Source organism: Equus asinus, chromosome 13 (genome assembly GCF_041296235.1).
Source record: "Equus asinus isolate D_3611 breed Donkey chromosome 13, EquAss-T2T_v2, whole genome shotgun sequence".
NCBI classification, from domain to species: Eukaryota; Metazoa; Chordata; class Mammalia; order Perissodactyla; family Equidae; genus Equus; species Equus asinus.
In genome coordinates this window covers 21,334,224-21,349,289 of record NC_091802.1, presented here as the reverse complement: position 1 = coordinate 21,349,289, position 15,066 = coordinate 21,334,224, and the positions used below count along the sequence as shown (strand labels likewise).

General features: G+C 51.2%; 1 long non-coding RNA gene and 1 other non-coding gene across 2 annotated transcripts; both read right to left on the bottom strand.

The window, feature by feature from the left end:
• Positions 1-2,269: 2,269 nt before the first annotated feature.
• On the bottom strand, positions 2,270-7,191 carry LOC106844610 (uncharacterized). The gene is made up of 4 exons (XR_006512737.2): positions 7,063-7,191; positions 6,617-6,916; positions 4,328-4,535; positions 2,270-3,151 (listed from the first exon to the last, which is right to left on the bottom strand). It is a non-coding gene; the product is annotated as an uncharacterized lncRNA (long non-coding RNA).
• Positions 7,008-7,079, bottom strand: TRNAT-CGU (transfer RNA threonine (anticodon CGU)). Its single transcript has one exon. It is a non-coding gene; the product is annotated as a tRNA-Thr (tRNA).
• Positions 7,192-15,066: the final 7,875 nt, after the last annotated feature.

Sequence of the window (15,066 nt, the reverse complement as noted above, 5' to 3'; positions counted from 1 at the left end):
TGCTCCCTGAGCTTGAAATCTCCCTGCTACCCCCTGACCACATCAAAGGACATGGCTGTGGGGGGCACCTAATCCCATCAATGGAATCAAAGCTGGACAAGAAAGGAAATTCTGCAAACTTGGTGCAGCGGCAGGACGCAGCTCACAAGAGAAAGATAAATACCAGGGCCCTGGCCTCCTCCACTGGGGGTTACATCCCAAGAAAGATCCTGGGCTGGTCCACAAGCAGACAGGGCCTGTCCTTTGCTTCCTGAGGTGGTCGGTGTGGGCAGGTCAACCACAAGAACTCAGAAAGCTGGGCAGTGGGACTGGGCTGCCTCCAGGGCCAGGAAGGGACCCTGAAAGGGGCTGGCACTCGTTCGTGTCCCACAATTCTCTTGGCCTCCAGCTTCGAGAAGGTGCTTTCACAATGACACTCTTCACCACCGGTGTTCCCCAAAGTGCGGTGTTCATACGTGAGATGGTTTCAGATTAAAAAAATTTTTATATTTTCAAATGCAAGTTTCATGAATATTGTTGTTAGGATGAGGTTAAACTGGTTAAAATGGGCCAACTCAAAGATAAATGTTTAGTCCACAATAATACAAGTGGTATTCTGATTTGGCAAAAATGGTGACAGTGGCATGCAAATTTCTAAAGTTAGAAAAACACTCCTACGACCATCTTGAGAGAAGCACTGCCTTAGGACAGTGGCTTGCAAACTTTCGGTCATGCCCCATGGTAGGAAATGTGTACATCTATATATGTATATAAAGTGTTTCATGAAACAATTCTTACACACTGAAATGTATTTTGGTATCCCATTCTGTTCCAGTAAAAAATGCTGCTTGCAAGCTGTTAAGTTTATTTCATGATCTACTCATGGGTTACCTCCTGCAATTTGAAAAATACTGCCTCATCGTGATGAGGATGAGAAATTTCTAGGTACCAAGACCCTGTGCTAAGAGCTTCTCCTTACACTCTCACAACAACCCTAGGATGGAGGTATCATAACACGCATTTGACAGGTGAAATTACTTGCCAGGGTCACTTGGCCAATAAATGCAGGCCCGAGACCAGCCCCTCTCCACCCAACCTCCGTGGTCTAGGACACATTTCACCAAGTCGTCATCTCAGAGAGGCCCGGTCTCCAGGGCGTTCATGCATGCTTGTCCTTCCCACAATGCAGTCTACCTCTCCAAGTCAGCCCTGGGACTTCAGCCCTTTTTGCCCCCGACAAATGGCCCCCAGGAGTCAGGCTCCTTAGCAATCCAGGCTCAGAGCCCCTGGGATGGGGGTGGGGGTGGAAGTGGAGGTGGAGGTGGGGGGTGTCATGGACAATCTTAACGTCCCAGCCACCCTGCCAGACAGCTGCACACATGCATCTCCACGGCTGGGAGGGATCAACCTGCCTCTGGGACAAAATCCCATAGAGCTGGAGGCACTGAGCTTGTTCTCTGGCTCCCCTCATTCTAGATTCTTCCCTAGGCTTTCCCTGGCTACCCTCTTTTAAACTGCAGCCTCCTTCCCCATCACTTCTTATCCTCCAATCCAGCTTTTTTTCCCCTCCATAGCCCTGTCCTGTCTAATATGTCATGTACTTTACTCATTGGAGTATATTCTGTCTCTCTGCTGCTGATCTTTGCATCGACTCCCAGATGCAAGCTCCACAGGGGAGAGAATGTTTGTCTCTTTCATACGTACTGTTTCCAGTGCCTGGCACATGTACATGCAGGAAATATCTGCTGAGCACCTCTCAGTCCTGCGTACACTGCCCTGAGAACCCAGCGTTGCCATTACTGGATGGGCTTGGCCGCCCCAACCCTCCCCAGGGTCCCCTAGGGCTGAGCCACAGCCAGAGGCACTCCCTCTAGTAACTGTTGATTTCACCAGTGTCCTTTTGGAGGGTGACCACATCTCCCAAGGGCAGGAGGGCCAACATTCACCGTGGCCTCCAATACCCAAACTGCTCAAGGCATCTAACACGAATACCACGTTGTGGTATCGATTCTTTGCTAATAATGCACATGTGTCATATCTCCAGCAACGCGTAAAGTGCTATGGAGTGGCATGGAGGAACGAGAAACCCTGTGTTACTGACATGGAAACTGGGCTTGGGGAGATGAAATGATTTGCCTAGGGGGCCGGCCCTGTGGCCGAGTGGTTAAGTTCGTGCGCTCCGCTTTGGCAGCCCAGGGTTTTGCCAGTTTGTATCCTGGGCACGGACATGGCACCGCTCATCAGGCCACACTGAGGCGGCGTTCCACATAGCACAACCAGAGGCACTCACAACTAGAATACACAACCATATATTGGGGGGCTTTTGGGAGAAGAAGAAGGAAGAAAGAAAGAAAGAAAAAGATTGGCAACAGATGTTAGCGCAGGGGCCAATCTTTAAAGAAAAAAAAAATCAAAAGAGCTGTCATCCAGAATTGTGTTGCCCTTTGGGGCCCAAGAAAATTTGTTGGTGGCTCTCTAAGAGATCATCTCATAGAGGAAGGGACTTGAAGAAAAAAAAAAGAAATGGTTTACCCAAGGTCACTCCATACTGAGCTCTTTCCACTCAACTTCCTCCTCTGGACCACACAGCCTAGCAGATGCCACTTCTACAGTCACGATTGTCCTGGGGACTTTTCAGCTTCCTGCCATCAGTCAGGAAGAGCTCGACAGAAGACACAGGGGTCCTGGTAAGCAGAGGGAGAAAAAGGCTGCAAAGAGTCTCAAGTATTCTGTATGTGACTATGGAATTCACGGGGCTTTCTGTCTCAGCATCTTTGCTCAGGCAATTTACATGGATTTTGTTTCTCTTGGCCCAGATAGCTTGGACAGAGGGAGAGTCCCGGAGCTCTGGGGAAAGACAGGCTTGGCATGAAATCATTACTGCAGAAAAGCCACACCGGCATCACCGGTCTTGTCATCGTTTGGTGTTTGGAGCCCGTTTCAGTTCCTCACTCCTGTGTAACTTCAGTAAGGTATTCTCTGCCTCTGTGCCTCTGTTTTGTCACTGGCAGAACTGGGATGTGATTTTCTCTGTGATTTCTCCAGCTTGACTGTTCCAGAACCGCAGGAAGAGAAGTTGCTCACTTCTTTTCGTTGTTCATTCATTCAGCCAACATATAAGGAGCCCCTTTATCTATCTAGGTCATTTGAGAAGAGAAGACACAACTCTTTCCTGCAAGAAGCAGCAGAGGGGTAAATTTCCCAGAAAGGAGTCGATTATCTCCAGGTGCAATAATATTTCAGCAATGCCAAGGTGGTGATTCGAGCTGGATTCAGTTCTCGTGCGTGATGGTGGGTGGGGAGGAGGCAGGTGGTCTGACACGCTCTGGACTGCGCCCTTTGAATGTGACCTAGGGAGTGAGGCTGAGGGGTGAGGGGCAGCTCATGGGAAGCAAGGTCATATGAGGAGCCCTCCTGGCCCCGAGTCCTAGCCATCTCACTCAGGGGTCCCTGAAAGACTTTCAATGGGCAGCCTAAGTGCCTGGAAAGTGTTAGAGCCCGTGGTCCAGGAGAGGCTGTCTCCTGGGGAATCCGCCCATTGACAGTGTGTGTCTGTGTCCCTCCCCGGCCTCCGCAGCCTGAGTGCCGTGGTCAAGCCCGGTGACGTTGGTCCCTATGTGCTTTTCCTATTGCTCAGGGGTGAATGTTGGGCAAGTGAAGTAACTGCTTGGCTCACAGGCTGGCAAAGAGATGGGCCATCTCCTGGGTACCTGTCAAGTGATAACGAAGATGCCTTTTCCAAACAGATTTGTGCTCATCCTGCGGAAGAACTTAATCTATGTGATAAAGGTAGAGCTTTCTGGTTGACCTTGAACACATCATTTTCCTGCTCTTTGCCTGTTTCTGTGGCTGTAAAATGAGGGGGTTGGAGGGTTGCCTTCATTCCTATCAGTCCACGATCCCAAATGGGGAACTTTCGTCCTGAAGGATGGGGTTGGACCTTTAGTGTTTGCTAATAAAACCATCTACAGAAAGGGAGTACTTGTTTCTTAATTCGAAACTCCATTTTGCATGGAAGGTCTGAGGGGCCAGGGGATGAAGGAAAGCACCCTGGCTGCTTAGCAGCCAACTAGTTCATGATATCTGGGGGTCAGAGATGACTGAATGAGGGCAGAAATGCCCAAAATGTGGTGGCGCTCTGGCAAATCCCTATTCACCCTCCAGAGCCCAGCCACGATGTCACCTCCTCAGAAAAGACTTCCCCAACCCTGCCACCCTTAGGGCTCTGTCTCTGCACCAGGTGCGGGAAACACAGCCATGAGGGAGACACTGTCCCAGCCCTAAGGGGCCTCCCAGCTGTGACGGGAGACACAGAGGCTCCCAGACAAGCAGCTGAGTGACTCATTACCTGGGTGAATCAGAGGCTTCTCAAAGGAGGTGAGAGCTGAGGCTTGCCAAAAGGATTGAAGCTGGTGGGGTCTGGATCCAGCTGCTAGTCTGCAGGAAACGCGGAGGACAGAGGAACTGGTCGAACCACAACAAGAGTCTGCAGTCAGCAAAGTCTAGACTCTGGGGAACCCTGCAGGTGAAACAGACCAGGTTCCTCCACAGACACACTGCAAAGAAAGGAAAGGCAAGGAAGGGAATCCTAGTGACTGAAAAAAAAGCTTGAAAGAGAGATTGATTTTAAAAAGGAGCAAAGTTAAACGATAGGGTATAAAGATGCACAACTGGGCAGTAAGTAGAAATGCAAGGAAGTGATTTCTGTAAAAGTAGGGGGTGTGGTTACTTCCGTTCCGGTTGTGGGGGGCTGTGATGGGGAGCGGGGCACAGGAAAGAGGTTTCTGGGGTGTCGGCAAAGTTCTCTGACCCTGGCCGTGTTCTTCTTCTAATTCATTAAGACACCCACTTAATTTGTGTGGTGTTTGAATCTGTATTTTATTGTACAATAAAAGATTTAAAAATATCTCTCTCCAGGCTGGAATATTGGACTAAAATGGACAGGATGAGGCAAAATATATATATATATACTTGCCAAATTCTGCTTTTAAGTTAAATAATATTCACTCACAGGAAGGAAGGGGCCTGACTTAAAGTAGTTTATATTTTTAAAAATATTCTGGAGGCTTCAGCTGCCCACAAATGGCTGTGTCTGCCTCCGTGGCCGTCACACTGCAGCACCAGAGACCCCGTGGTCGGTTCTAGAAGGAGTGGGCAACCCTGGCCAGGGAGTGGGGTCTGAACAAGGGGAAACTGGCAGGGGGCGGGGCCTTCACTGCTCTAGGCCTGCCCATCAGGGAGGACTTCCTGTAACTCTCTGGAGGAGATCCAGGGTCATATAGGTCTCCTCATGAGGTGGCAACAACCAGGTCCCACTGTGAGAGGGGCGACTATGATTCACCACCTTGGCACCCATGAGGGAGATGGTTGAGGCAACTTGAGGTCCCCTTGCTTCTCCAAGGTCCAGACTTTGAGGTAGAAACGCAGCATTTCAGGCTACAAGGCATTTAGGAAACATCTCTTTCAACTTCCAAACTTTGCAAGCAAGGAAGTTGAAGGCCACGGTATGGAAGTGATTTAACAGAGGTCATGCAACAGACTCAGCGTAGGTGTCCCCTTCCGCCTCTGTCCTCACCCTCTAAGCCAATGACCTGCCTCCAGCCCCGCGGAGGTGAGTGTGGATCCCCGGGGGCCTTCCAGGTAATTCCAAGACCTCCCTGGTCCCAGCGCACCTTTGTGCTTGGGTCTGACCTGCTTCACTTCCATCTCGTCTCACCAACCTTGACCTGGGAACTGTACTTGACCCCTGCCTCTGGTCCTTCACCTTTGGGGGCCCGTGTTTCCCCTAATACCTGTATGTTGACCTCCTCTGTACCTTGACCCTCTTTTATTGATTTTAGCTTGGCTCATCCACCTGCCTTTGTGGGATGGAATTCTCTGCTCCGGTTACCCCAGGAAATCCAATGTCCAGCCTCAAAGTTCCTTCTCATCAGGAATCCAAATTAAGGATAGGATTCAAGACAATATCCAGTAGTTCAGGACCTTTCCCCTTCGTATCCTTGAACATCTGGAACCTGCCTCCATTTGCATTTAGTAAAAATTCCACGATGACACTGACACCCTAGCTCAGCATTCCCTTGAACAGCCAAGAGCATCTCTTCCATTTATTAGAATCTTAGGGAAAAGATCAATATATTCCCCTGCTGCCTGAGCCCCACATCCTGCCTTCTGATTACCCTGGACACCATCCCAAAGGGACTCTGCTGACATTCAATCTGCCTGAAGCTCCCCATGGTCAACTGCGCAACAGGGCCTCTGGAAAGGCAATGTGATTTTTGGTCACATTAACAGAAGTATGGGACATAGAACGAGGGAGGTGATGTACCATTAGACTATATCTGGAGTAGTATTTTCAGTGCTGAGCGTCACAATTGAAGAAGGGGACAGACAGACTGGAGTGTATCAGGAAGGGGAGGCCCTGAGCATCAAATCATATTAAATTGGGCTGTTTATCCCAGAGAAGATTTGGGGAGTATCATCACTGGCTACGGGCCAGGTTCAAAGGATCACGCAGACAGGCGCCAGACTCAGAGGGTCAGCACACGGGCTGAGAAAAGAGTAAGCGCCCACCAGCTGAAAGCTGGGGTCGGCTTCCTAGACGAGAAGGCAGGCGGCGGGCACGGCGGGGGTAACTCACCTTTCAAGGAACAAACAGAAATCAGAAAATCGCTCCAGAAACTCGAATGCGCTTCCTGGAACCTTCTCTCGCCTTCATGATACGCAAAACCAGCGACACCAGACTCCCCCGGCCGGTGACACCACTGCCTAGCCAGGCCGTCCTGCTCGGGCCCCGGGCCGAGCCCGCCCTGCGGGGGACGAGAGGCCGCCCGGGCCCGTCGGCAGGTGGTCCCGGGAGCCCCGGCGCCCTGGCCCAGCCTGCGCTCGGTACCGCGGAGCCTGGGGGCGGGGAAGGGAGCGGAGGACGCCAGCACGGAATCTGAAAAGTAAAAAAACGCCACATAGCGGAGGAACGGGACAGCACTCGCGGGAACACCATGGCCCCACGGCCAACCCCAACCTCGAGCCCCAGGCACGGACGGGGTTCGAACCCGCGATCTTCGGTTTACGAGACCGACGCCTTACCACTTGGCCACCGCGCCTGACAGCCGAGCGAGCGTTGGAAGCTTTCAGTGGAGGGGAGGCGGCGCGGGCGGGGAGGGGTGGGGCCCACCGCCGGCTCCGCCCCCGGGCCGCCCCCTGACCCCGCCCCCGGCCCCTCTCTCCGCGCCACTCAGGGACCCGGTCCGCGCCCGCGTCCTGCCGACGGCGAGACCCGAACCCGCGGCGCGCGAGCCCGCCCCACCCCGCCCGCCTGCAGCGCCCCGGGCACGGCGCCGGCAGAGAGCCCCGAGAGGCCAGCGCGGGCTTCGGGAGGAGCGGCGGGCGGGGGCGCGGCGGAGGAGGAGCCCCACCTACCGCAGCGGAAGCGAGGCCCGCCCAGGCCGGCGTCTAGGCCCGCCCCGCCCCGCCCCGCGACAGCCGAGGGACCTTGGCCCGGTCATTGCCGTCCGGGGAGCAGGTTCCGAGGGCGGCGCCGGGACCCCGAGCCGAGGGGCAAGAAGGGCGTGCAGGCGTGCACGGGACCGGCCCTCGGAGAAGGATGCAGGGAGCCGGCAGGGATGGAGGCCGGGCTGCAGGGACGAGGGGAGGGGACCTCGCTGACCCCGCCGGAGCGGCGGTGTGTGTAAGCCGAACCTTCCCCGGGCTGCTCTCGCTCCCCGCTGGCCCTTCCACCCCTGGCACGGGCCTGTGCGGGAGACTCGAGTGAATGTGTGTTGAGACAAGATGGCCTTGCGGAGGAGGGACCAATGTGGGCGCACAAGGAGATGCCCCCGGGGATGTTCGTGGGGACAGTGCTAGTGGGAGAGAACTGGAGGCCGCCTGGATGGAGGGATCGGGCAGTCTGTCCATACCGTGGGACGGTCGGTCACTGTTAAAAGGAGTGATCTAGACTGGGGAATGATTATCAGCAGAGCTGGAGCGCAAATGCACCTGCGATTTTAAAAAGCGAGGTGTAGGAAAATACAGATCACTTATTAAAGTAAAGGGAAAGACGTACGAAGTTGGTAAAAATAAAAACATAAAGGAGAGAGGGAGACTGGCTGAGGTTTAGCGGACAAAGGGAACTTTATTGTTAATGTTTTGTGTCTATTCTATGAAGGAGGCGAAAAGCTGAAATGCTGGGAACACGGGTGCCTATTATGATGCTGTATACTTGTTTGTAGATCTTGTATTTTCTTTAAATTAAAAATAAAAAGGAAATTAGGTCCCTCTGTCCTTGTTTGGCCTGTGGCCACAGCGACTGTCCCAGGACAGGTACGCGGGCATGGGTGGGGAAGAAGAGCCTTCCTCTCTGGGGAGGGTGTGGCCAACTGCCCGCCACCCTCCGGGCCCAGCCCTCCTGGACGCCGGCGACAGGGGAGGGGGCAGAACCAGACCAATCACGCCATTGCCCACCCTGCCACGCCAGTGCCCAAGTCATTCTGGCTTTTTTGTAGAACTGCTTAAAAAGTATAGGTTGTGGAGATTTGGGAAAACCCAGGAAAGCTATTTTAGTGTGTGGTCAAAAAACATGGAACATAAAATTTACCATCTTAACCATTTTTCCATGCACAGTACAGTAGTTGTGCAACAGATCTCTGGAACTTTTTCATCTTGCAACGCTGAAACTTTATGCCCATGGAACAGCAACAGCCACTTTTCCCCTCCTCCCAGGCCCTGGCAACCACCATTTTACTTTCTCTTTTTAAGAGTTTGACCACTCAGGGTACCTCATATAAATGGAATCATACAGAATTTGTCTTTTTGTGACTGGCTTATTTCACTTAGCGTAATGTGTTCAAGTTTCATCCATTTTGTCACACATGACATGATTTCCTTTTTTTTTTGTTTTTTGATGAGGAAGATTGGCTCTGAGCTAACATCTGTGCCAATCTTCCTCTATTTTGTATACGGGACGTAGCCACAGCACATGGCTTAATGAGAAGCGTGTTGGTCCATACTGGGGATCCAAACCTGCCAACCCCAGGCCACCGAACCTGAGAGCCCAAACTTAATCACTATGCCACCAGCCTGGCCCATGATTTCCTTTTTTAAGGCTCAATAATATTCCATTATATATTTCTGTATCCATTCATTCATGGATGGACATTTAGTTTACTTCTGCCTCTTGGCTATTGTGAATTGTGGTGCAATGAACAAGTGTGCAAATATCTTGAGATCCTGTCTTTGATTCTTTTGGGTGTATACCCAGAAGTGGGATTGCTAGATTACATGGTAGTTCTATTTTCAAGTTTTTTAGGAACCTGCATACTGTTTTCCGTAGTGGCTGTACCATTTTACATTCCCATCAGCAGTGCACAAGGGTTCTGATTTCTCCGCATCCTTGCCAGTAGTGGCCATCCTAATGGGTATGAGGTAATATCTCATTGTGGTTGGATTTGTGTTTCTCTGATGGGTGATGTCGAGCGTATTTTCATGTGCTTTTGGCCATTGGTATATCTTCTTTGGAGAAATGTCTATTCAAGTCCTTTGCCAATTTTTTATTCGGGTTGTTTATTTTTTTGAGTTGTAGGAATTCTTTCTATATCCTGGATATTAACCTCTTATCAGATGTATGGTCTGCAAATATTTTCTCCCACTCCATAGGCTGATTTTTCACTCTGTTGATTGTTTTCTTTACTGTGCAGAAGTTTTAAGTTTGACGTAGGCCCCTCTGTCTACTTTTGCTTTTGTTGCCTGTCCTTTTGGTGTCATAGCCAAGAAATCCTTGCCCAATCCAACGTCATGAAGCTTTCCCCCTATTTTTTCTTCTAAGACTTATATCAAGTCTTACGTTTAAGTCTTTAATCCATTTTGGGTTAATTTTTGTATATGGTCTAAGGTAAGGGTTCAGCTTCCTTCCTTTGCATGTGGATATCCAGTTTTCCCAGCACCATTTGTTGAAGAGACCAGAAAGTTTTTAAAAGCATAAAGAGGAGAATTCAAAGGCCCTGTAGTCTGCCACCAGAGAGGAGCACAGGGCCTACATTCTTGTGTGTATAAAACACACTGTAATTCATCTGTTCTGAAATGCGTGGTTCTTCACATTTTAACAAATTAGAAATCAGAATGACCACCGATTACAATTGGTAGAGTCTTAGAATTAATTGGGAATATTATTTTCCTTTTTAGAAGCATAAAAAGTAATAGTTTTTTAAACTCAATGAATGATGAAAAAGAGTACATGTAATACAATTAGGACAATCAGACTCATATGTGCACATTTGTGTATTTCGTGGTGTCCTGATTTTTCTCCCTTACTGTTGTAGGATAAGCATTTGCCATGTCCTTAAAAGTGGATCATTTCATGGGTTGTAACAAACGTAGACTCTGGTGCAGGATGTCGACAGTGGGGGAAGGTGTGCATGCAGGTGGAGGGGTGATATGGGAACTCGCTGTGCTTTCCATCCATTTTGTTTGGACCTAAAATTACTCTAAAAAATAGTCTATTTTTAAAAAAAACACCTTGGGGCCGCCCGGTGGCATAGTCGTTAAGTTCGCCTGTTCCGCTTTGGCGGCCCAGGGTTCGCCAGTTCGAATCCCGGGTGTGGACATGGTGCCGCTTGGCAAGCCATGCTGAAGCGGCGTCCCACATATAGAGTAGAGGAAGATGGGCATGGATGTTAGCTCAGGGCCAGTCTTCCTCAGCAAAAAGAGGAGAATTGGCAGATGTTAGCTTGAGGCTAGTCTTCCTCAAAAAAATAAATAAATAAATAAATAATAAAAAAATTAAAAAACACCTTAAAAAGAAAAACAACCACTAAAAGAAAAAGTAGCTAGTCCTTTACTCCTTTGCTCTCTGACCCACTGCTATGAGTCAGTGGGTCACCCGAGCTGTGCTGGGGTTGCTCCTTGGTGGGGTCACTGTGGGTCTGTCCAGATCTACTTCTTAGCCAGGAGGGCCCAGGAGCCTGGTTTTGTCCTTCTTCCAGGAGTGAGCAGCTGTAAGTGCATGGTCTAACTTCTGTTTTCTAAACTCACGTGCACCATTTTTTTTTTTAAAGATTGGCACCTGAGCTAACATCCATTGCCATTTTTTTTCTTCTTCTTCTCCCCGAAGCCCCCCAGTACATAGTTGTATATTCTAGTTGTAGGTCCTTCTGGTTGTGCTGTGTGGGACATCGCCTCATCATGGTCTGATGAGTGGTGCCATGTCCGCGCCCAGGATCCCAACCAGCGAAACCCTGGGCCACCGAAGTGGAATGCGCGAACTTAACCACTCGCCACGGGGTGGCCCCACTGGCACCATTTTTAATAGAGCTTTTGCATTGGCAAAGATGCTCTGAAACTTAACCAAAAGGTCAGAGCTGGTTCTGAAACGCAGAGCTCCTAGTGGACAAGAATCAGGCCATACCTACCTCCACCCAGTGCAGTATTAAGAGCGTCCAGTCGTTCATTCCTTCAGCAAACCTTCTTGGAGCACCTACTATGTGCCAGACCCTGTTGTCGGGGCTGGGGCTACTGCAGCGACCTCAGCAGCACAGGTCCCTGCCTTCATGGCACTTCCATTCTTAAATAAGCAAAACATATAGTATATCAGACGGTGATAAGTACTAGGGAGAAAAATAAAGCAGGGAAGAAGGGTAGGAAATTCCAGAAGTGGAAGGGAGGATTGTAATTTTAAATAGAGTGGTGTGGTAGATTAAATGCAGTCACAAATTCTTCGCGGCTCTTCCCATCCAGAGCCGGAGTCTATTTCCCCGCTCTTTGGATGGGGGCTGGCCATCTTCCTTGCCTCGACCAATAGAATGTGGTGAAAGTGATACGTAAATTCTGAAGCTTGGGTCTCAAGAGAACTTGCAGCTTCTGCCTTCAGTATCTCAGCACCCTGTCCTGAGACTGTGCGGTGAGGAAGGCTCTCTGGCCATCAGAGGATGAGAGGCCATGAGGGGTCTCCCAACCAACAGCCAGTACCACCTGCCGGGCCTGTGAGTGTGGCCATCTTGGGTCTTCCAGCCCAGCTGAGCCTTCAGCTGAATGCAGCTGGGTGAGTGAGCCCAGACATACCCAGCAGAGGAACTGCCAGCCCACCTACAGAATGTGAGAAGAATATTCTTGTTGCCAGCCACTATGTTGTGAGGGTAGTTTGTCACATAGCAATAATAGTTTGTGGATATGGGACGTTACATACAACTAACACACATTTCAGTTCTAGGTTTGTGGGCTGGTGGTTATTTGCATGGTGTAGTTAAAACTTTTGTGATGCTGGATGAATGGGGCAGGGCCCATGCCCAGTGTCCACTCAGTGGCCATCTAATCTCAGTTTCCTCATCCACAGAATGGGAGAGTTAGCCATTAGCCAGAGCCCTGCATTAATTGAACATTGAACATCCCTCTTCATTATTCACTGAGTTAGCAGGGGAGTGAAATGCTGGCCTGACCCTTTTTCCTTGGGCACAGTAGCAACCTGACCCTTTTCCCTTTGGTCAAGTTTCACAATCCCTTTGCCAGCATGAAAGCTCTAAATTAAGCCTGCTGTTAATAGGAGGAAAAAGTCAACACAACTGAACCTTTTTGGAGAGCGTATGGCCGCATTTGTAGACATTTAAATTAAATGACTGCTTTTCATACTTAGGGTCAGTGCCGTTGGGTTTTTTCCTCTTGCTCCCCCTTCTCAGTGTTTAGTTCTGTCGTCTTTTCCTGACTTCCACTCGTTAGTATTCACCCTTACAAAATGCTCACAGTTGGCTGTGGCATTTAAAGGGGCAGAGAGGGCTCCCAGGTGGATCATGGGGTAAGTAAAATCAGGCCTCCTCAGAAGCCCCAAACAAGGCAGGGGCCTCAGCAAGAACCACTGCTGGGCAGCTACAGCTCTTGGGACTCTCTTTCCCTGAACTTGGCCCTGCTGTCGTGGACAGTCAGGATGCTCTGTGGGGCTCCTGGACAGTGAGAGATATACCTGGTTGAGGTCAGAGGACTGATGGACGAAGTCACTCCCCACAATGGGTCCTGCTTGGGTAGACTCCTTTTGGGAGAGATGGATCTTCTGAGAGGAAGCCTGGTAGGGAGGAAATTGTTGCAGACCTGCTGTTTCATGCATCTATTGCTATGTAACCAACTGCCTCAAAACGTAGGGGCTTAAAGCAAGCACTGATTGTTTTCCATGGTTCTGTGGGTAGATCAGGCAGTTCTGCTTCATCTGGTGTTGCCTGGGTTGTTGGGACAGCTGGGAGGCCCAAGAGGGCCTCACTCATGTGGCTGGCATTGGCTGGGAGCTTACTTGGGGCTTTTGGGCTTCAATTCTCCATGTGGCTGCTTGGGCTTCCTCATAGCATGGCAGCTGGCCTCCAAGAAGATGCATTCTAAGAGGAAGGAAGCAGAAGCTTCCTTAAGGCTAGAGCTCAGAAGTCTCAGAATGTCACTTCTGTCACAAGGGGTGCATTTTTGCATCTATTCGTCAAAGTAGTCCCAGGGCCAGCCCAAATTCAAGGGTAGATGAGAGAAACTCCATCTCTCAGTGGGGGAGTGGCCTGCACAGAGGGAGGGAATAAACCAGTAGGTGGCTATCTTTAGAGACTCTACTGCACCTGTCATTCACCGCCTGTGACTCTTGAGTGTAGGTGCTGGTTGGTGTACAGCCCTGGGGTGGGATCCTACAGAGGATACAGAGAGATATGAGGTGGGTCTCCTTTGTCTCCACCCCCACCTCAGAAAACAGACTCATCTAGAGGGTCTCTAGTGGGACAGGTTGGACTAGCTCCTGTCCCGGTCTCCCTCCAGCCCTGACAGCCTCCGGAGTTGATGTTCACAGCCTCCCCCCACGGCTGCAGGCCGAAGCGTAGAGACTAGACGCTGCCAGGGAGCAGCCGAGTCCAGCTGTTGGCCTGGGCGTAGCCTGCTGGACTGGATAAGCTGGGAAAGCCGAGTGGGGGCAGGGGTCCAGTTGGGCTAGAACGCAGGGATGAGGGTCTCCCGGGCTCCCCTGGGCTTAGTGCCATCAAACAGGCTGTAGAAAGGGGGATCGGACCTCAGCACCCTTGCCCTCTGCATTTGGGCCTTTCAGAAGCTCTAGCATATTTTTTAAAACCCAGAGGCCATAACAATGTCATGGAGCCCAAATCAGGACCCAATATCAAAGTCAGAGCTTGGAGGGAAAGTCAGGGCCAAACCAGGGATGGCAGGAGAGTGAGGGGAACTTCCTGCAGCCCCGACCCAGCCACCTGGTTAGTTCCAGGAAGGACCAGGCTGAAGCTGGCTTTGCCCTTCCTGGGCCCTAGAGCCCACAGCCTCGCCCCTGTGGGCTTGGAGCAGTACTGACCCCTCGGGCTGCTTCATGGTGGAACCACCACCCTTCCTGGGCCTCTGCTCCTGCTCCTCATCCGTGCAAACGGTGCGCAAGTGCCCACCTCCATGCTCCTGCCCTCACAGGGCCCCCTGCTGTGCCCTCTTTCCAGCCCCTCTGCTCATGGAGAGCCAACCCAGGCTCCAGGGCTCAGCACACGTCCTCTAGCAACCCCTCCCCACTCTGAGCAACCCACTTCTTGGGGAGGCAGCTGAGTCCCGCTCTGGGAGGACTCCTACCCTTACCAGCTGCCTGGCCGTGAATCCTAGGTGCCTTGTGGCTAGTTAGGTCACCTCTGGTGGCTCAGTTTCCCCACCTGTAAAATGGGGATAATACTACCACCCCCTTCATGGTGGTTGTGAGGACTAAATGACCCCATACACTCCAAGCACTTAGAACCCTGCCTGACACACAGTAGGCCCTACACAAATGTAAGCTAACGTGAACGACCTCATCGTTGCCTCCTGGGCCAAGAAGGGCAGTGGGCACAGGGATTGGGGAGTGGAGAGGGGCTGTACGGGAGGAACGATGCCAAGTCCCTCAGGGCTCAGAAATCAGAGAGCAGACAGCCAGCTGGACTGACTGAAAGGGAGCCCGCCTCGTCCCTCACGGAGTGCCCGCTCCTGACCCCGGGCCTCTGGGTCTGAGCGATGGTGGTGCCGTGCCAGCTGCCCCCCAGGGCCCAGGCCTGAATGCGGGGAGCTGCAGGGATAGCTTAGTCCACCCTTGGGTGTCGGTCAGTCACTTTGTGCAGATGGGCTAGC